This window comes from Andrena cerasifolii, chromosome 12, assembly GCF_050908995.1.
Source record: "Andrena cerasifolii isolate SP2316 chromosome 12, iyAndCera1_principal, whole genome shotgun sequence".
Lineage (NCBI taxonomy): Eukaryota > Metazoa > Arthropoda > Insecta > Hymenoptera > Andrenidae > Andrena > Andrena cerasifolii.
The window spans coordinates 6,477,729-6,500,632 of record NC_135129.1 but is presented as its reverse complement, the minus strand read 5'-3'; the positions used below and the strand labels follow the sequence as shown (position 1 = coordinate 6,500,632).

The window sequence follows — 22,904 nt, the reverse complement described above, 5'->3', positions numbered from 1 at the left end:
ATTTAATGATGAGTACTCAATATTTATAAATTAGTGAACCTAATCGTTAACCTCCATTCCTACCAACAAGTCTGCTATACTCAATTTCTGTACACGCATTTTATCTTCCTCAGCCTTTCCTGCAAGTTACACACGACCACCCTTTTACGCTGCAACGGAAACATTGAACACAGAGTGCCCCTGATACGATGGCCAGCTAGAAAGGGGTTGGCGAATGAAAACGCTGTTAGAAGTACTCTGGTTATCAATAAAGAACGATCATTTCCCACGAAAGCTCCTCGTTAAAATCTATGGGGCAGAAAAATTGGGACGGTCCCGCGGTGAACACGGAAAGGGGCGAGAGCCTGCGGAGGGTAGATCGGTGGAAATTGGTGGTGTGTGCCCTGTTTCCTCCGCCAGAGGATCCCTCATAAATACGGGAGTTGTATGGTACGTAACTAGCTGCCGCTGTACGGACAAAAAGGAGGAATAGCTTGGACAAGAGTGGCAGGGTAGGAACGTGCTGTATCTCGGAAGGAACGAACCCGCACGAAAGTGTAGGGGTTGTTTTATAGCGAACGGCGAGCTGATCGTTCTCTGCCTGTCGCCCCAAGATCAGGATACGTCCATCTCGGAGAAAAGTGGACACTTCGGATTTAATTCTAATGGAAGACCTCAAACGAAAAGCTCCCTGATCCCTGTTCCAATGAAAAGCAGATGTATAAGGGAATTTCTCTGACTCTGGTCCAAATTGGTTACGTTACCAACTGCAGACTTTTCACGAGCCAGGCAGCAGTTCGAATAGTACGTTTGTTTTCGATAAAACTGTACATTTGCTTTCGAAAATTTAACCCGGAATGAAGTGTTCGAGAACGTATTGGAAACACAGGGGAAAGGGATGTAATTTTACCGAAGGGAAGGATATTCCTTAAGATCGCCGGATAATTCGTTCCGAATGGATTCCACTTTACTAATTTAAAGGAACGTGCCGCGAATTCCGTTTGCACAGCAACGAGAAAGTTGGAACTTCGGTAACGATAACTTCCCAGCGACGTTCTCGTAAAAAGTTCTCAAAACAAACTCGATATCCTCAACCCTTCCGTGTGTTCGATATTCGAGGAGGCCAAGCGACGTCGAAGCAAATTAACAAGCTGAAATTGACGTTTGCTTTGGAACACGTTTAACTCTGTACACTGCACGTTCATCGAACCGTTCAGTTGTGTATTCTAGATATTATCGCTGGAAATGTCAAAAATTACTGTCAATAAAGCATCGAGGAAATAACGGTGTTCATTTTCTGGAGGGAGTAGAATTGCGTAAAATTCCGATGAGATTTTTTACTATCAACAGAAAAATAGAGAAATGATGAAGTTAGTCTTGTTTTCTGGAAAGTTTGTTGGAGATTTCCGAACGACAGGACGTACCATCCCCTATCTTGTCTCATCTCATCGTAGCCGTGGAACTCTTTCTCGAAGGACTTTCCGCTACGTTGGAGGATAAAAAAAGAAGAACAGGGAGACTGATCCGGTCTACCCATTACATTCTCCTGGAAGAAAATCGTCTGCCCTCCCCATTCACCCCTGTTAAGACAAAAGCAGGGTATTAGACGGGCACCTTGGCCGAATACCAATGCCTTAAGCAACCGAAAGCTTCAACTTCGCACCCGCCACTTTAATCCATAGAGTTCTGATCGAAGAATCGCATTAATTATGAACGAACCGCGAACCATAATGAAACTTGCTAAGACATTCGACTACTTCCAACCCTCCCCAGATTTATTCTTTCAAATTTCCACTGTTTACGTTATTTTACTTCAAAAAATTTTGCATGCACCAAGTAGGGACAATTGTTATTTTATTTTTTTAACGTAAACGATGAATCAAAATTGTTATTAAATATAATAAGAAGCCTTCTTCTATGATTATGTCTTCGAGTTAAATGAATAATTTTGATAGATTTTACTGTGCCTTTTAAAATTACGATTAATTTCGACTTTGCTCGTTAGAGCCAATCGAATGGCTTCGTGGAACGTCGAAACGATACGCACAAACAATTTTTCCTGTTCCTTCATCCCTCGCGCGAACTAGGGCAAACTAATTAGTCTCGTTCGAGGAAGCTGTGCAACGCGTGGAAATTCTGACGACCTTGAGGCTTATAACGTCGATTGCAGAGTCAAGTTCCGTCCCGTTTCCTGGCCCTTGTCCGAAACGCTTTGGTTGACGGGGGGAGGCTGCTCCCGCCTCGTTGCGGTGTTAATTGTTATTCTCGGTCGTTCTCGGTAATTACACCCCGTTCCACGGGCAAAGGGCCTATTCGCCTTCGAGTGTGTAACACCGAGAGTCCCTTGTGCCACGGTTGCATTTTCCCAGTGCAATGGGATTTGGGACAGGAGCTCCGTCATATGAAATTAATTATCGATTACTATTCGGTTCCCCTGCTCCCTGTTTCACAAAGGGATAGTACAGTTCCACATGCTGCTAAAAATATTTGATTTCATTATATAAAATCTTTCCAATTTTTAACTGTTTACAACGAATAAAAAAAAACGATAATCAGCTCGATCTTCCACCTGCTCCACACTCTCGGGGTGACGTCGGAAAGTTAATCATACAGTGTACTACTCATCAAAATAACTGTTTGAACATCAGAGCTCCCCATCATCCCACTGCATTATATTTTCAACCCCCTGTTACAGTAATCCATCGCAGGAGTGGTATTTATCGTCACAGGCCGTTCAGCAACCCCATCGCAATTTCGAGCCCTTCCATCGGAATTTTTTGCGCCAGAGAGAGAGAGAGAGAGAGACGTCGGAACCGCGCGTAACCGCTGGGAAGGGTAAATAGAGAGCGCAGCATGGACAGAATCTCTCGCGAAAGGTTCACCTCTGATTTGCATCTGGAAATCGGTTTCGAGGAGAGATCGTTTAAGCGGAACCGTTCAGAATCCGATCCGGAAGGCTGTAGGCACCGACAGGTCTACTCCAGAAAGAAATTTCCAACGACAGCCCGGGTCCCTGTTCGGAAATGAAGCGGAAGAGAGACGCATGTAATCAAGCGGATGTCGACGCGGAATTTCGAAGGAGGGTCCCCGATACCGGAGGAGCTTTCGAATATGACGCGGGGGAGCAGATTTCCAGAGTATTAGCAACCCCTGCTGAAACCACCGACAGCGCCACGCGCGCCTCTTTTATGACTGAACGTGCAAGAGGATTCTGACCTTACACGAGGTCGTCGCGTGAATGCTTCAGACTGGAGGGTTCCACCGATCTTTCCCCCACCTTCTTGTATTTCCGCCTCTGGTTCCATCCTTTCCATTTATATATAAGGGGGGCTACGTCCCTGGCGATTTACTGGCGTGAAAACGCGACTGGCTAGAGCGATAAGCGGATTGATAATTACGTTAGAGTGGAAGTATTAGAATAAAGGTGGAGTCCTAAGTACAGTTTGAGAAATTGTTTCACGCGGTATGTGGAATGTAATGTCTTTTTAGGGGATTGAAATATTGCAAGGGGAGGATAATTAGATTTTAGAAAATGGGTGGTGGTTTGCAGATTTATTGTGTTCTCAATGTTTCAACTCGTGATGAAGGTTTTCTTCTGTAGGTAACTTTTCAGGGAATTTTGATAAATGGCTAAAATTGTGCAACGTTTGCTCTGTTAGTAAAATAAATAAAGTTCTAGATATATCTTTATTTATATGAGATTTTTGCTATATTTCAGGAACGATTGGAAATTATTTGAGTGTCAAAGTATGGTTTTAGTTTAAACGAAGTACAGTTATCTTAACGAAATTAAATATTACACCTTTATGTTGAAACAATAAACGAATTTATTTGTTAAAATAGTCCACAACAAGTTGATTTAATTTAAAGAATTATTCCATTCGGGAATATCGTTTCCTTCTGCATGTTTCACGTCAAAGAGAATAGCCTATCGCCGGATACAGCGTTTGATTAATCCAGTTATCACGATTTCGCCGCGCACCTTTTCAGATATCGGCTGATAATTGAAAATTAAGCTCCGGGACAAACTTTCGTCGAATAAAATTCTTTGCTCGCCGTTCGAAATTCATTCGAACGAATGTAAATACGACGGCAGTCTGCTTCAAACTTTGCTTTTCTCCTTGAAAAGATCGATTTAACAATTTGCATAGAAATATCGCGCGAATTATTTCCATAAACCGAGGACCAATTTAATTCCTTTGTATTGACAATGAAGCGATCGTTAAAAGAGCGTAAATATACCACCTTTAACTCAACTCAGCAGCCCTTAATAACTAATTTCCCACCATAAATTCGAAGCTCTTGCTGCCCCTTTTATAAAACCAATCTCCCCATCTTTTCCGTTTAAGAAACCCGGAAACAAAAAACTTTAGAGGTTTGAAATCACTCTGGTTCCTTACTTAACAGTAGTAAGAATTTTCTTATTAAACAAACAAATATAAAAACCTATATCACATGATTTCACACACATTAAAATCTACTCAAATCATCGTCGAAAGTGTTACCCTCTAATAACTAGCATAATTGTGATACGTTACGAATTTAATAAAAATGTGCAACCGATTCAATGCAATCGTCAAAATGTTAAAGTTGTAAAGAAGTAGGTACTACGAGCCTCGCGAAATCCGAAATTCGCGTTCGAGGGAGAGAGGAGCACTCCACTGCAAAATCTGAAAAGAGTTTGTTTTGCGATGGCGTCGACGGGGATCAACACCCTCCGTCATTACAGAAACGGGCCGCGAAGGATTCGAGGAGCACCGCGTGCGATCCGAACCTATCTGATAAGGACGTGGCATTAAATCGTGCGCTCGATGGCAGGCTAATTAAGCATAGTCCCGTAGCGTGTAATGCGCTCGTCCCCAACGCCGGGCGGATTAACTGGAATTCTCGATGGCTTAACAAAAACCCTCCACCCATTCTCACCCCCTTCCGTCTGTCCATGAACACCGTAACGAGGTGTAGGTCTGAAAAACGCGGCCCCCCGCGCTGCAAAGACGAGCCGGAAAGGGGGGTTAAACAGGACGCGATGGGGGAGTCTGAAAGGATGCGACTGAATCGGATTCGTCGTCGACTAATTCGTTTCAAAAACCGGAGGCGACGGAGCCAGTCAATTAGTGCTTTCCGCCCGCTATTCTGTCGAGCGACGCGAGAGGAACTCGCCCCCGCTTCAGCCACCGTTTCCTGGGGAAAGGGCGGCTCGGAAATATAGGCTTCTCCATCCAGCCATTTAAGACTGAAGACCATGATGATTTCCTACTGGGGATAGGCATTCGAGGTGTGGCATTCTGCACGTTATGGCAGCTGAGTGACGGGTTAGGTTGGGGTGTATGGGGGAAGTTTGCCATGAAGTAGAATTTGAAAATTTAGTATGGAGGTAATAGATTTGTGGGCATGCTCTTAAGGTATGATGATCGTCTGGGTTGTCTAGGATCTAGGTCTGTGGGTTTGAAAGTACATTCATGGTGGATACCATTTTGCCTCATTCTTCGTTTAAGTGGTCATTCTACTTTAATCGGCCGAAAGATTAAGCTATTTGTAAAGATTTTTTTCTGAATAAATACAACCGATAATGAAATTAAACTTTTTGGTGTTTATTAAGCTACTCTTATATTATGCAGACAAAATTTAAAAAGAATTTTTATAATTTGTTTTAATTGTTTTTTTTTTATAACGTTAATATGGCACCTAAAAAAGAGGTATGTTCACGGCGTAGGTGATTTCCCGGGTCAGGCTGATCCGAAACAAAAAATTCCAAAAGATTCTTAATCTGTATGAGTGCCGCTATAGGCAGACATTAACATATACAATCAAATTTCCTTTCCCTCTGTAACGGAATATGCAATAGCCCTCGAACCGCATTTCAACGAAACTCCAGATCCACCACAAAGTTCCACAGTGTCCCAAGAACGCGAGACAGCCCTGAAAAGCTCCAGTGCAGGTATTTATTCAACACAAAGCGCGAGAAGTCGAATCGCGACTGGGGGACGAGGACGGAGCTTCGCGCGAACGACTTTCACGGGTGTTCTGATTCACAGCCGGCTCGTTTGTCTATTAACAGCCTAGCAGGATGCTCCAAAACGGGAGCTTAAGAGACTTAAAGTACAGGTTGAAGAGACGAACGAAGAAAGAGGTCTCGCTGGCGGCCACCGCCGCGAGCGAGCTTTTCTTTCGCAGGAGAAGTCGGGTGATAAGTGTCCATTGGCGAGGAAAAGAGAAGGAGACTGGCAGAGAGGCGGAGATAAAGAGAGGGAGGGAGAAGGGGCGAGAGACGGAGAGGAACGGAAGAAGACGGTGGCATTTTTTAAAATTAAATTTCTCACGCCGTCGGGGGGACGGAAGGGTGATCCCGAGCAGCTTGGCCTGGAACAATAAATAAAAGACACACACCCCTCCCCACCCCCCCCCCCAACGGGCCCCGCTCTAGCAACGAGAACGCGTGGGTTGAGGCTGAGGTATAGAAGGTCGTAACGTGGGTGAGTTCGCGTTCAAGAGTACCATAATTTACGCTCCACTCGTTTCCTCCTCGTGTATACCTAACGTGTACGAATGAAGCATAAATTCAGCCGCGCCTTCTCCCTTTTCTGTCTTTTTTCTCGTGCTCGCCTTCCCACCCAGCCCCGCAGGAACAGGAAGCTCAACGTTTAGTAGCACGAGAAGCCGTGGACGGGGAAAGGGAGAAGGAGCGACAGCGAGGGGCGGCGCACAGGGACGGGAAATGCGAGCAAAGAAGAGGGAAATGGAGGAAACGCGGCTTGCCCTTCGTCGCTTCGTAACCCCGTGTTGTTTCTTTGCGGGCTGCAACGAGGGGGAGGTATTAACTCGGATAACGATAGATGTATGCGCCAGACTACGATAAGTTTAATCCAGTTCGTATTTCACGGAACTGTCGCGGTAACGTCAGGGTAGGTACCTGTGAGAGTGCATGTAACTTCGTCATTGGTTTTGAACTAGGTTTCTTAAGAATTTAAATTTAATTCAGTTTCTGTTTTATCTTTTAATGGAAAATCTTGATACTCTTGCGTTTTTTTTTTGGAATGGAAGAATAGCTTCCATGGTGTACATTGTGTGTATTAAATTTGGGGAGACTTGAATTGAGTTTGACACATGGGGTGGCTCGAGAACCTTCGAAGTTGAATTTTATGTAATTTGAATTGGGTAAATTTATGATGTCCGTAAGCAGAAATTAAGGTTATTAGTTGAAATACTTATTTTCCTAGTTGTAGTTGTATGTTAGTATTGATGGGTTTTTCTGGGTGATTGTTGAAATAATCATCAATTGCTCAGTTTAATATTACCATTTCCATCTCCCTGTTTTTTAACATAACATAGGAATATACAGGATGGTAAAGTGGTTGATAATTAAAGATAGCAACGTAGGTAATAAGTTGTTTAGAAATGCATGGCATTGGTCTTCAAAAACTGCTCTCAGAGTTAATTGGAATATGTTAACAGGGACACTTTAATTGTGGCCTGCCCTTGCTTTCTGCTAATTTATGCCATTTACTTCCGAAAGGCTCAGGACGAGTGGAAGGATAGAACGAAGGCACGAGAACATAGTGGAAAATGGATGTAGCTCATCCCAAGCATTCTTCTGCCCACTGTCTGTGAATATATTCAACAGGAAGAGAGAATAGATGGGTACGATATTTTTACAGGATGATAAATCAAACAAACACTAAGTGAACGGTTTTAAAGCGGGATACGTAAAGGTTTTAATATTTCTGTCTATATTCACGAAACATAGAAAAGTCAGCAGTAGGTATTAAATTTGTATAACGTTACCTCTATACTTTCTTTCGGCTGAGAGCATCTTGAGGCTATTTTCTCGATATTTTTCAATGTGCTCTGCAACGCCTTATTTATCGACCAGGCGGAAGTGAAGCAAAGAGTATGGTTGAAATAAAATCATACGAAATGTGCATTTTTCACAGGTCTAACCGAAGAACGTGAACACCAGTTTAGGATAACAGGAATCCCCATATCGGGGCTTATTTTATAGATTTAAGTGTTTGTTAAATACTTCATGTAATCATGTACACAGCATATTCTTGACTAAATAAAAAATACCAGATTCTAAAAATGACTTGTTCATAAAAGAAATTTCAATCTAGTCAGAATTCCTCCACTCCTTTCTAAATGCATATGAAAATAAGGAAAGAAAAGACTAATATAGACTTCTTTCTCTATCAATCCGAATTACAGTGATAAGCTGAAAATAAAAAAGTATAGGGAACACAGAATCCTCAGATAAAGAATAAACTCTACAGCATCTCGAGTCTCAGAACTCAACATCAGAAATCCCATAATTATTATTATTATTCATCGCTCTACGACACAAAAATTATGATCAGTCTGCACACAGGGACCCAGTGTGTATGAAATAATGCACACTCTTATTCTCGCGGAACTTCGTTCATTCCCACAGTCAATATCCCACTTATCTTATCGCAGAGTCACCAGGTGCTTCAAATTTTTAAGAGTCTCAAGGAGCTTACGCCGGATTAGCTTCTTCCATCGCTTCGATAATACCGACGTGACCGCGTCCCATCCGTTTTCTCTTCGAGAAATAAAAGGCCCCGCCAATCTGGCGGCGCGAAAAGCCAGTTGAACGAGAGGAACGGCGGGAAAGAGGCCAGAGACCGAGAATATAAAACCGACCGAAGAACAGGCGCGGAAAGCGGAAGATACAAAGGCCAGCCTCGGCTACAGTGGGATTTCGTGAGTTTCCACAACACGGAGCCCCGGGTATTAACCTGGATAACAATAAACGTTAAGGTCCGCTACAGGAACGTTGGCCACGTTTCCGGTACACTTGCAGCTACGGAATAATCCACAGACGTTCGCTAAAAGGGGCCGGTCTAACGTGAAAATGGCTCGGAACGCGGCGCAACTGTTTCGAATTATTTGTGGTCACGGTGACCGTACTGTGTCTCTGTAATTTCAGTGCCTCCGTCGAATAAAAGCCGCCTTTTATCTGTGTTCAGAGAGTATAAAGGATTCGGGCACCGTTGCCACCGTTCTGGTTAAATACGTTTATCGTGGACCTGTTGCGACTGACTTTATTTGGGCCTGACGTTTTATATCGTTGTCTTTTCTATTCTCATAATGATGCTCAATCTGTTACATGTGGGAATGATATATGGAGGATGCTAAATTTAATTTAGTATAAAGCAGTATCTTTAAAATTGAATGAGAGGAGAATTTGTTGAGAGTGAGAATTATTTGTGTAGATCATATCGAGCATTCGTTTATGAAATCACTGTGCTTGTCATTTAGTTTTTGACAAACATAATTACTATCTACGTGTAAGGTAATGCCAGAGTCGGAATGGAAAAATAATGAAGGGTTATGATGGAAAGCGAGGGAACAGTTTCTTTTTTGGCGCTCTGAGTGAACTGCCACCGCGTGGGATCAGACAGACAAGTAGTATACGATCTGTATATGGTCAGACATACATTAATCGCGCACGCTGTGAACACCTGTAACGTTGCCGTTCAAATTGAGTTACGAGTGTACCACTAACGTATAAACTAACTTTACATTGGTTTAGCGAGGGGTTTTACTTTAATTGTGTATTTGAAAACAAATGTTGCTATTTAATATAATCAAAGTATTTTGGATACGATCTGTATATTTCTAGCTAAAAAAAAATTAGGGAAATGTTCCTTCGGATAATAATAATCTTTAATAAACCAAGATTTCGTTCCCCACTTACTCTAATTACACTTTGCATTTATGGAAGATTGATAAATATTTAATAGCAAGTGAATATAGTGTCATAAATAGATCTTAATGTGGCCATGCATCATTTATATGGAATCCACGAACTAGAATTAAAATCGTTCAGTATTATTCTCCTTAACTATTATTTTCAATTAAATATTGAAGGACGTGTCTTTATAAAAGACAGGTAGATATATATATATCTACACTATGTATTGGTTCAACTATGCAGACATCAGGAATATAGATATCTACTTGATCGAAAATAAATAATTGTTCAGTACTTTTGGTTTAGTAATTATTACCTAAATGGAAGTGAAATATTCAGACATATTTAAAAATTAATCATTGTAACAATGGAAACAGTAGATATCATTGTTAAAGGAACATGACTGCTATTTATTTCAGACGAATCTGATACCATACAATAAAAATGAAGCTCCCACGCAGATACTTCATTATTCCTGTCTGTTTAGCGATTATTATATTGCAACTTAATAATGGCAAACAATAGAAGCAAACAGTTCCATTTTATATAAAATATATTCTTTGTATCTGAGCCGACAGGAAAACTGCATTATGAAATGAAAACGAAGTAAACGTAATAAAGGAGAGAAATGAAAGGGAAAAGTAATATCGCTCCTCATCTGAAGTGACTTTTTCGTATTTAGAAAGACAATAGCACTTCATCTTCCAATAAAAATGAACTGTTCACGGGACTACTTAATTGCCGACTGCTTTCTACTTGAACGTAGCTACATCAAGCACAATTGTAGAAAAAATAAAATAATCTTTAGAAACAAAGATCATTTTACTAACAAATCTGAATTTTTTTAATTCGATATGAAAATGTTTAACATTAACATATCGCATAAACGTAACAAACCACAAAACCTAAAAGTTCATTTTCCACACATAAATAACAGTTTCCCATTATCTATAAAAACTACATATCCTTCTAAAACATTGCATGCACCATCATTCTCTCTCCACAAAGCTACAAACCAGAAGTACTCAAATGTTACCACCCCCACGGAATGATCTGCACACTCGCCTCGAATGGACGACATGGAAAGCACCCGATCCGTGATGCAATAAGGGATCCAACGAATCGTTCCATAGATCGAGTTCCGAGATCAGCAGGATCCGTTCGCAACGAGCGCCAATGAAGTTCTCTCGCCCTCCAAGAATGTGGAAGCATCTGGTTTGGAGCGCTGCGGTTGATCAGGAGACGGAAGGAGACGACGGCGGGGAAGTCTAAGGGCACAGCGGAGCGAGGGAGGGATAAAGAAAGAGGGTGCTGCTCTGAGATAGTCCAACAGGGTAGAAACGCTGAGCAACCCCGAAATTGCCCACCTCCTTGTTTGCGGCCAGCTTGACGGTTGCGGTGGCTCGAAGCGTGCAGAGAGCTTGATGCCGGCGACGGGGCAAAGGCATCAGGAATTGGGATCGGTACGAATGTGACCGATTCCACCCTTGCCCTTTCCAGCCAAAGGGACCTGTATTATGGCCCACGGACACTGTCTTCGACCTGTCTCCAAGTTACTCCGAAAGCCAACCAATCATCCTTCGTCTTCGTTCGTCTGTCTTCAACTATCGGCAAACTTTTGCCCACCAGCGGAATGGACGTGTCCTGGCCTGATGGATCAACCTCCAATCGTGGCTGGCCACCCTCCACGAGACACCCCGATATTGCGTTCCGGGATTCCTGGCCTCGGCCCTCGGTATGCGAGCATTTTACGCGAATCGTCACTTTTGGCGACCATCGCGGCTCCGCTCTTACAGCCAGGTATTCTTCAATAATATTCGACACACTGGCCAACGATTTCGATCGGCTGCAGCGGGAGGAGTTTCTTTTTGGCGGGAGGGAAAAATTGTTTCTGGATTTTTTTTTTTGTAATTTAGATAATGGCGAAGGGATTATGCGTAGGTTATTTTTTAATTAAACGCGGTTTTGCTGGGGTGTGATCTCCGGATGGCGTAGGAGGCGTCCGTTTCAGTTGCAGCGGGCACCTGCCTCCCTTGGGGAGAAGAGGGTTGATGCAAATGCGTCTGACAGTAAGTATTATGGACGTTCCATCGTGATAAATATTTGAAAAAATGGAAATTCCGTGGGGCAAAGAGAGCCGCGGGGAAATTGTATATTTAACGTGCGCGTGTTTTAATAACGAAGTCTGTTAAGTGCGAATATCGTCTAACGGAGGACTGTAAGGTTAATTTTATTAATGGGTGCGAAAAATTGGGGGGAAATATGAATTACTGAGGGCATTGGTCTGTTCAGGATTTAAACTGAATTTACTTTGTGTGCGGAATGAATTTGTATAAATCAACTATTCCTACAGACTTTATACAAATTTCTTTTATTGATTCAAAGAAGAAAGACACTCCTATCCGTTGTTTGTGCGAAAAGAAGTAAATGGATAATTTCTCGTAATTAGTTTAAAATCTACAGAGAATAGTAGTTATGGGAAAAAATTCATGTAAACCGCTATTTTATGGACAGAAACTGCCGAGTCCACTGATCCTCTTTTTGCGTCCACCGTTCCGCCGGCAGCGTGGAGCACACAAAGGTTCCAATATATTGAAAAGGACAGAGTCGTTGCATGAACAATTCTGTCACACCCCCGCGATATCTCATAGACGCAATATCGCCCGTCCACTTCGGTATTCTCCTCTGTTCACGCCAATTTGTCAATGCCACGGACGTTCTCCTCCGCCGACGGATCAATTTGATACAACGTATTTATAAGCGCAAGGTTACTCTTACCTCACGCCCATCGACTATTTCTCTCGGATGGCCTCGTTTTTTCATATTCACGGTCCTCGACGAGACCATCGACATTCCACAGAGAGCGATAACCTCTACCATGATACTCTTACTCGAAGAATTTTTATAGGAAAATATTAGGCAGAAATTTTAATTAAATGCATGGTAAATGTGCGTACTTCTATAGTTAATTTTAGAGGGTTACTCCTAGATAAGTAGAATTATATTTCTTACAACTTTAGTGGCTCCTAAAGCCACGTTCTCATTAAAGTTGTACTTCAAAGCAAGGTTGAAAGAATCTCTACTTCACTTTAAACTTGAAAGAAACCTGAAAGGGTATTTCAAGCTAAGTAACTAACAGGTTCACTTTGGTAAAATAGTTTCAAGTTACTTGAATTCAGACTAATATGAACGCGGCCTAAAGAATCTTCCCTTCAAACTTGACTATAAAGATTTAGTTATTAAGCCTAGTATTTTAAATAAGTTCCTTAATATTTCAGAACTTAGGAAGTTCCAACAAGGACTTCACAGAGGTAATTAAGAGAAGAGTGCAATACTTATAAAGTAAAAGTACTGTCAGAGTTACATGCGCTTTCCATACACAATTCACGTCTAGGTACTACAAAATTGCGAAGCCTTTCAAAAATCCCTGGTCCTCCTCGAATCACTAGACAGGCACCTTAGATTCCTTGACGTGATTCTGACACATTATCCCGCGGTGAAAAATGCATTAAGTTCTGCAGATAATCCCTATGAAGAAAAATCCAGCTTATTGAAGACGAGAGATTCAGTGGACCGTGCAACTGGTCCACCCCATCCAATCCATCTTCCACTGAAACTCCCATTCAAACGCTATCTACCACTTCAGATAAAACTGAACCGCAGTGTCATCCCGCATTAACCACATTTGTGACTTTTCAAGAAATTCGAACTCTAGAACGAAAAATCACTTGCACCTTATTCGGTGTCGATTTTCCGATCCATGTTGATTAAACATTTTCTACTCAGTTCAGTGGGTGCTACGCACCTCGTACATATTGAACCCCTTTGTTAACGCGCTGCGCATTGAGAAACGCTCCCTTGGAGCCGAAAAAAAGCTGAATGAAACGAACCATCGTGGACGCGTCAACGATGCCAGGACACGTCAGACTCGATCGATTGCTGCGGTGGACAGAGCTGGATACGCTCGCCAGAAACAGATTTTCTGCCGCTTGGCTCGAGACACGCGATTGTAACACTTCAATTTCACGGTCGGGCGCTCGTCGGCGCGATAAAAAGCCGCGAGAACCGACGAAAGGTACAATTGAAAACGTTGACGTGTTCGGTGGCTGCATAACGAGAGCCATTCCTCAAGCACGAAAGTTTCGTAGAAATAAATGGCGTCGGCGTGTTTTTTCGCCCTCTTTTTCTCTCAGTCGATCCCGTCTCCGCCCGATCTGTCACCGACCGTGCCCCTTTCTCGGCCCCGTCGAGCTACGCCCGTCGAAACTCTGTCGATCCGCCGGCCGAAATATCGATTCACGCTCGGCCAACTCGCAACAACGCAGGGAAATCGAGCGACACTCTGCCCCTGATTGGCAAGCTAAGCTGCGGGACATGAATCTCAAACCGCGAGGGGCGACCAGTGAAAAGTTGCGAACAGCTCGAGACTTTGTTGGAAGACAGTGACGCGTGGGTGGAGTTTCGCGTTAAAATTCTTTCACTTCGAGAAAGCTACACTTTATATCACGGCGATCAGTTTTGACAAATATCGCTACTAAGAGCTGCAGTGCTATCTTATTCTTCTATTTTAAACACGCGATAGACGGCCCTAATAAATCTGCCGTATGGACGAGGGTAAATCTAGAAGTGATTGGAAAGTAAAGTAGAAAATAAGGGAAAGTCTAATCGACACAGAGAAAACTATCGTGCTCCTCACTTAAAGACTGTAATACTGTCACGCTCCAGAAATTTCCGCCCCTAGAAGCACGACGCAAGCCACGCGGAAGGGCAATATTGTTTCTCGTGTAATATACTCGATATGCGAATCCAATAAATCACCTGGCGTGCGTGAGAGGAAGACTGAGCGATTTGCAGCGGCCTGTCGAGCCTGGGATCAAAGAATCCATTTTTCACGATTTAATACAGGGACTATGAGACGCTCGGGGCACGATCGACACGCACAGGGGGGAGGGGAGGGTGGGTAACAGCTGCCAGCGAAGGAGCCTCGACGACGTTGCAAAATTCGGAATCGTAAAATGCTGGATATGAGACGCGTGCACAGAACGAACGTATGACTTATAAGGAAATTTCTACTTGAAATCTGTGACGCATTCGGTGCATGGGGTCACGCGGCAACGGAGCCCCGTAAACTTTACTCGCCGTTGAAAAATAATAAACGGCGGGAAGCCCGTAAAACCGCCTGGCGCGAAATAAAACGTCTGAACGGAGGTGGAAGAGGCTCTCTTTTTAAAGGAGTTTCTTAAAGCAGGAAAAGCTTTGTGAAAAAGTTCGCGCCTCCCCTCCTAGACACAGTTTTCCACTTGGTTGCTCGTAAAAATTCTAACACGAACGGTAACGAAGTTCCTTTAAGAATCTTGAATAATAAAAATACAGACCTGTTCGAAAGATCTTCTCGAGCCTACTGTGGATTTCAACTTTCCAAATGTTACGCAGCTTGCAGGGGGAAGGTAGAATTTTGGGTACAAAGAATTTTGGCTGCAGTGTCGTGGGAAAGAGCTACCATTTACAGATTTATACGAATCGTCACTAGTTCCTAGTGATATCCTGTGAAATAATTCTAAATTCTATTAAACACAGATATAGATTTCAAGTTCCAAGCTTTCTCTTAAATCCAAACATTTTTCTAGTATCACACTATGTTCCAAAGAATAATCAAACTTCCAATATTTCTCCAGAGAATACTGTCCCAAAATGAAAGTATCGAGAACCCCTTAAACTTCACTGCTCTGAAATGAAGCTTTCATTTATCACTGCTTCGTTTCATTCGCGCCGCTACCATCAAGGCAGTTAATCCCTGTTCTTCCTCGACTTCACGATCGCCACCCTGATTCTCGAAACGGGAAAGAACATTCGTCATCATGCTCTGAAGTAATTTTTCCCAGTTTAATACGTCCCTTAATCCACCTGCAGGGGATTAATACCAAGGAGAGCCATAATTCAATGTAAAAAATACTGCTCATAATTTTTGAAGGGTAATACGGCTTTACGGCTGATGCAAGTAACGCGGCCCCATTTTTCCCGGCCTGGCGATTCCGAACACAGAAAAGCCGGAGCATAATTTCACCAGCGAGCGTCGTTTATCAACGGGAGACCGCTCGTAGCTGGTTGATTAGAAAGCGTGGATAATAAACGAGCAAGAACCCTAAGATTCTCCTAAGCGACTTAATTACTTATCGCCGTGTTTATCGTGGCACGCCGCGAAATGTTCGACCACCAACCGGAACTCTCCTTCGCCGCTTCCGCTCTGGATTAATGCGGATTAATGGAAATCTTCGACGCTCGAAAGTTTCCCTATTATTTCGCTAATCACAGCTATCTTCTTTGCCAGAAAGCATCCAATTCCTTGCGCTTCGGGTGCTTCTAGAACTTCCCCGTTAAATAGCAGTCATAATTGGTAAAAATACATTTGTTAAAATTGGGAGAAATCAATTTTCTTGCAGTTTCTGATGCTTCCTTTAGCTCGATAAGAATTCTTCCACCTGAGTTGACATTTTTGGGAGGCAGATAAATAGTTTGATAACAGTAGATTTTATAATAATTATAATGGTGGTAAATATTCAATGGTATATTTTTTTAGGATGAATGTAAAAATGTCACAACTGCATATATTCTGGCCCTAAGAATCCACCCGAAACGGATCCCTCTAACCCCTGTCCGTTTCCCTATCGCGTCCCGGATATTCTGTAATATTTACAGCCCTTCTTCCTAGTCAAAGAGCTTCCGCTCCGAGGAAGAACACGAAGAACGGTATGTGTGAACAAGTCTGCAAACAGGAAGGGCGGCAAAAGCTTCCTCTGTTCTTCAGCCAATATTAGTTTGCGCTTGCCGATGTAAATTGTATTAACCTTCCTTTGAATATCGTTTACTCTATTACTCTCTACTCCAAACACTATTGACGAAGGTGTAACGCAATATTATTAAATTTTCACCTAATCCTATTAAATCAAAGTCACATTCTGTGTCTGTGCTTAAGACTCCCTGCAACTTGATTATCGTGTTACGCATAATCCGCGAAGGCATACTCATTACAAGCAAAATTCAAGGGGAATGATAAAACAGCTGGAATAAAAACATATTTAAAAAAAAAATGGTGGCAATGAGATGTGCAAATAAAAATCACAGAAAGTTTAATTTCTCACATAACATCCACTTAAACTCAACTCCACCTCGTTACATCTTCCACAACTCTAAAACCAATTAAGTCCACGCATTTAAATCAATTATAAACGATCAACAAAAATTCTCGAACAAAAGCAATCCTAAATGTACCTGCAAAGAAAGGTCGCAAGCTTCCCTTGACGAAACTTTCCCCATCCATCGTAGTCCATGAAAGTCAAAGAAAATCCCGACACCCGTCAAGAAATTCTACAATATTCAGCAGCCTCCGTTGCCATCGCCGGAGCGAAGTGTCTCGAATAACAGCACTAAAAACGAAGGAGCGCGCGCGAAGAAATCGAGGAGGAAGGCTTCCACGCGCGCAAAGACGCCGGCGTAAGTCACTCGACGCGCGTAGTCGTGACTTGGACACGGTGGGTGGTTCGACATCGTCGCTGTGGGGTGGCTGGCTTTAATATAGGAGTGGCGATGCCGCGGCATAAGGACAACGATGAGGACGAAGACCTCGATGACGGTGGTCGGGGGGCGAATGCCGCCGCGTCGGGAAATGCTATGCGACGTTGAAGGGAGATACCAAGTAACCCACGAATTCCAGCTACCCTCCTTCCGGTTCACGATAAGCTGCGCTACACAGTCGAGCGTATCGCGCCCAATAACGCACACCGTGGCGCCTTTCCTTCCCTCCCCCGTCCCGGGGTAACTCGATATTGTGTCGAAAGCAATATATGCACTCGCGGGAATCGAGTTAATCGTTCGGATACTCCAAGGATCGAGTGGCTTCTTCCGATTTATTCAGCCTATCCCTTGCTCCGATGTAGACGTTGCGACGGAAGACCGACGCGCCGAGGGTTACAAAGGCCTGGAGATTTCTTTATTGCTGTTGGACGCAACGCTGGGGATTTTTGGTCCATCGATTCCCCACAGGGAAATTTGAGGGATGTATATGTAAGAGGGATGGAGAGATATTCTTTTTTCAAGGGGGTTCATTTTTTTCGTGGTTGTGTTATTCAGAATGGCATACTAGATTGATTGGTGTTTAATTTTAATTGAGATGGACATGTTTTCGTGGCTTTTTTTCGTATTGATTTATTAAGGAAGTTGCTATTTACCTACTTCTGTTTGGGTTCTTTAAGCTGGGAATCCACCTGGAAGCTAAGCTAATAAAATTAGTTTCGATACACTTTTATGGAACCGTTTCCACCAAAAGCTAAGCTAAGCTGTGCCATGCTATCCTGTGTTTTAAAAAAACAGCTTCAATACATCTCCACCAAAAGCTACGTTTCTGTGCTATGTTTTTGTCGGGTTAGCTAGACGTAGCACGAGATTGCCCCGCGAGCGATTTTTCAGAAACATAGCAAGGCATAGCATAGAAACGTAACTTTTGGTGGAAAATGTTGAATTGAAGCTGTTTTTTTTTTTAAACATAGCATAGCGTCGCACAGCTTAGCTTAGCTTTTGGTGGACAATGTTCCAGGTGGATTCCCAGCTTAATTTGTGGAGATATGCATATTTTAAGATTGCTTCCTTTCGCGAGTATTTGTGCGTGTTACAAAATGTATGTGCGATGTATTTTGAGACGTACGACCGATGTTTCCAAAGTGAGAGATTTTGTAGTAAGTTTTGAAAAAAGTTCGTTGGTTTGGGAATTCACTGGAATAGGTACTATTCGAGACGGTATGTGTGTCTAAGAAGATTATTCTGAAAGGCTGGCTTAAAAGCGAGCAAAGTAAACTTGAAGGTTAAATGCGATTTCTGGCGTATGCAACAGAGCATGAAACCTTTCCTCAGAAAATCTCGAAAGGGGCAGGGAATTTCATTAAATCCTTCCACTTCTAAAACACATATTCCTTTCAACATAAATCGAGGTTCTCTCGGATTTCACACATTTCTTAATCACTTATTAATGCTCCAAATACCCACTAAAACCGTCACGCTAAAAGCAAACTTAAGACACCCTTCTAACAATCACGCAATAATATTTAACGAGGTGTAAGTAATAACAGATTACGTATTTAATTCAAATTTCTGCTTCGAATAGAATTACATTGCTCGAACCTAAGAGAAGGTTTACGTTCAAGTAGCTTATTTTATCCCCCATCGACAAAGAACATAGAGTTTTTCTAAGAGGACTATTAATGAAGAGGTGTCGCTTAATTGACATCATCCCCCGACTGTTCCTGTCGTTTATTCTTCTTCGGTGACACACCGTCTACCCTTTGTCGCGTCGTGATTGTCTCCGGTGATTACGGTTTCGGGGGTTGTTTGCATTTAGGAAGCCATCAACGCTTAATCGCATTCCTTCTCGCCTCGGGAGATTGGAACTTTCGAGAGCCGCCCCCGTAACTTGCCGCATTTACATCGTGTCCGCGTGCAAGCTAAATAGGCTTCCCACCGGAAAAAAGCCACTTTCAGGATATGAAAATAGCCCCGGCGCTAGCACCGAAAACCTAAAAGCCAGGCGATCGAGATGTTAACTAGGAAAAATAGCCGTCGATTTCACGCGATGACTCCACGAAGGTACACGCCACCCCCTATAAAGAACCCCCGCTGTTATGGGGATTTACATAGGGTGGCCCACGCAATTAACTTTATCTCTTTGCACAAGCCCTCTAATATTCCCTTGTAGTTAGGGAAACGCTGCATCGATTAAAGTATTAGAAAGTATGGGGTTTCATTAAGGAAACGTGAAGTTGCACTTTGCATGCTGCTAGTCGCTACCTAGCAGATTGTGATATGTTATCACGCGAGAAATATAATTAACATTTTACTTGCTGTACAGTGCAGTATACAAACTACGTTTCCTGAGTTTCTTAAAAATTCTTTAAGACACATGTAGTAAGCAATTTCTGTAAACAGCTGTGATAATTTAAATAAAGAAAATGTGGAAAATATTCTACAATCAGTAGATCTATATTCAAGTTGAAAATATATTAAGTTTCAGATAAACTGTCAAGTTTGTTGAAGTCACTGAGTTCAAGAAGTGATTCTAATCTTTTAGATATTTAAAACCACTTAACATTGCATTGTGACATTTGTCTCTGTCCCGTACCTCTCCAAAGATACAGCTCGCCCTATTCACATCAGACACCCCGCCTATTTCCTTCAGAAGACCCGGCAAATGACATTCGAAGAAATTTGAATTTCAGAAAAAAGCGGGCATAAATCCAGCCACCCTTCCAGAAACGTTCCCCGAAGCAAACATCATCTCTACCAGAGAATCGGTCGGACGAAAGCCAAGTTCAGAGAGCAGGAAGAAGCAGGAGAAAATACAAAAAGGAATCATCGAGCGGTCCTTCGCCCTCGCTTCTCGATCATCATTCATTAATTGAAGGTGGGCAGGGTTATTGGGGAATTTCCAAAGGAGCCGGACGTTAATTGAAATTTGCCCGGTGCGAGCGTAACCGCAGCCCGCCACTCGAAACTTCTCACGGAAGAAGAGAAAATTCGATAAACCACAATGGCAAAACTCGTCAAGGGACCATTTTCGTTCCGCGCCGCGTAACTTCCTTTTAAAGCCTCCGTGTACCCTTGCATCAGCCGAGGGTCCATGAAAGAAGGGGAACGGGGTAAAACGGGGGTTGGGGAGCCGCGAAAAACTTTGCCCGTGTTAAAGCGAGCCCTCCCGCCGCGCATAATTAAGACCAATTAATATTCGGAGTTCGTACTCGCCGCGCCGCCAACACTTTCGGTGGCTTCGTTCCTGGCTGGAACGTTACTTCTGCTTGGTCGTCAATGCACCGATGGTTGGAGATCGGGTATGAATAAATCGCGCTGAATACGCTCGCAGTGTGTATTCACTCGATCCAGAGTTTTTGTTATTGCAGGGAAAATGAAGGTGCGCGAAGGCTGCGGGGAATGAATTAATGTTCGGCCCATGTATTTATAGAGAGTATTCTCTACTTTCAGTACGTGTACTTAATAAATTATTTAAGGGATAGTTACAGTACTATTCAAATTTTTTTATAATTTTGTTCGTAAGTCTACAAAGTTATTCCCATCATGTTTAAAATTCTACGAAATTGTACCAGAAGAATGGACACAAATCTTATAAATTTCCATATTGTACTTGTGGTACTTTTATGGTATTATATTTCTTTACGTATCCATGTGTTCTTCTAACGAAGTTCAGTATGAGTAGGTATACCTACTACTACCTTTTCGTCACATTAGGGTAGGATTTTAAAACAGCATTTTGCCGACTCTCGCTCATTGCACCGCGAAAAGAAAAAAAAAACAAGTATGTATTAATCTAACGCAATTTGATGGTGTATTAAAGACGTATTAGTATTATTATTATTAATATTAGTTCCAACTTTAACTTGCAAAGTATTTAATACCTATAAGATGCTTGGACCTCTCATGCTTCTATCAATTTTTCGAATTTATAGAATGTATGTGACAAAACTATTCCCTTCCAAGGTCAGAACATATTCAGTACTGCCACTGGCACTACCAATCCTGGGTTCCTATATTTCATTATTCCAAGATTCAGTACCAAAATCGGTGATTTGCTGACGTATCGTGTTCCACGGAAGAATACAGGCCACTCGAGTTTATATGGCGGAGGATCCGAAGGGTAGTAAAGGGAAATCCTAAATCATCCCCTGTATCAGCCCTGCTTCCCCGTGTTTCCCTCTCTGATTCTTATTCGCCTACTCGACGTTCTCGTGGCAACTTCATCCAACGAATGCAAGATGATATATCGTTTACGGGAAACCAGTTCGTTCAACGTCCGGCTCCGACTACTTCTGGCATTTCAATGCAGCCTTATCTCGTTCTATCTTAACCGAGATCTACTTTGTCTGAACGTATTAGTCACGTGGATCGTGTGTTGCGGGGGTAGGTTTCTGCCGCGCGCTCTGTTCCGACGAGCGAACCATCCGAGGAAATAAATAATCGCTTTCCGTTTCGCGCGAGCTTGCAGGATGAACACGGAGGAAATTAGTCCCCGACGAGCCGCGTAATCCCATCAGAAGCACGGTCACGCGTTGTGTTTCTGTGGAAAACGGAGGTGACCAATTGCATAAGAAATTGGCATTTTCTGTTCGATGCTCTTCCAAATTGAATCGGCAGTAGATGCGTCGTCCAATAAAAAAAGTGGTGTTCTACGGATCCTCCGTGTGAATCAGTAAGTTTCTAGCGTCCAATCCAACCAATTTCCTGGTCCATTCCGAATTTCAATGAGGGCACGTTCGATTGAATTGGAAATCGATATTACTATTATTTCAATCTTCTTGGGCGACACCAGGTCAGCGCATGTAAAATGTCGCTCTCCCGATGAAGCCCGAAGCTTGCTTTAACGACTCGTAAGCTTCATCGTTCAATTTTATTAAGCTGCGAAGACCAAAACCTCTTCGAATTCTGTTCTTATGAATTCCTAATTTTCAAATATGTAAAGGAATGCAAATTTGTATCGAATTCAATATTCAATAAATTCTTCTATTACCCTGATGCAATTCAAAAATCCTGAAATTTCCTACAACAAGTAGTGCACACATTCGTAATAAGATCTACCATTTTAAAGTTTAAAAACACTCACACCAACCTACAAGCAAACCTCAACACCGCTCAGCTTCCAACAGAAACAATAGATTCAGGAAAAATCTACTTCAACACAGTAACTTCGTCAAGTACAACGATATCGCTTATAAATATCGCAAAACTTAATTAATTTTCTAATTACGCCTATTCTATCCCAGAGAGAAGCAGATTTCCCATATTTTCCAACAATCCTATCAGTAAACCAAAATGAGAAAGTAATCGTTCATTTAGCCAGAGCCATCCAGTATGAATCAACTCCTTGGCCGCGATTCATGCAAAGCCTCCCCTCGCACAGAGCCACTAAAACCCTAGGAAAAAAGCCTCGTCCGACGCCATTAGTATCACGCGTATCGGAGCCCCGAAATGTCTGCCATTCTTTCGCCATTTCGAATCACTTTGCGCCCCCTGACCTTCCGTCGCGGTGTCGGGTGTCTAGCGTTGAAGATATACGACGAAATCGTACCTCTCCACCCTCGTCTCGTTTCTATAGGCCCCCGTGCATACACCCCGCCGCCAGACGAACGCTTGTCCCCCATTATTTGCGCGCGTATACTCA

At 42.7% G+C, this 22,904-nt stretch overlaps 1 protein-coding gene across 2 annotated transcripts in view; it reads right to left on the bottom strand.

Annotated features, from left to right (window-relative positions):
- The window catches only part of Irsp53 (Insulin receptor substrate 53 kDa), a 202,918-nt gene that overhangs the window by 81,457 nt on the left and 98,557 nt on the right, over positions 1-22,904 (bottom strand). The gene's annotated exons all lie outside the window — the stretch shown is intronic.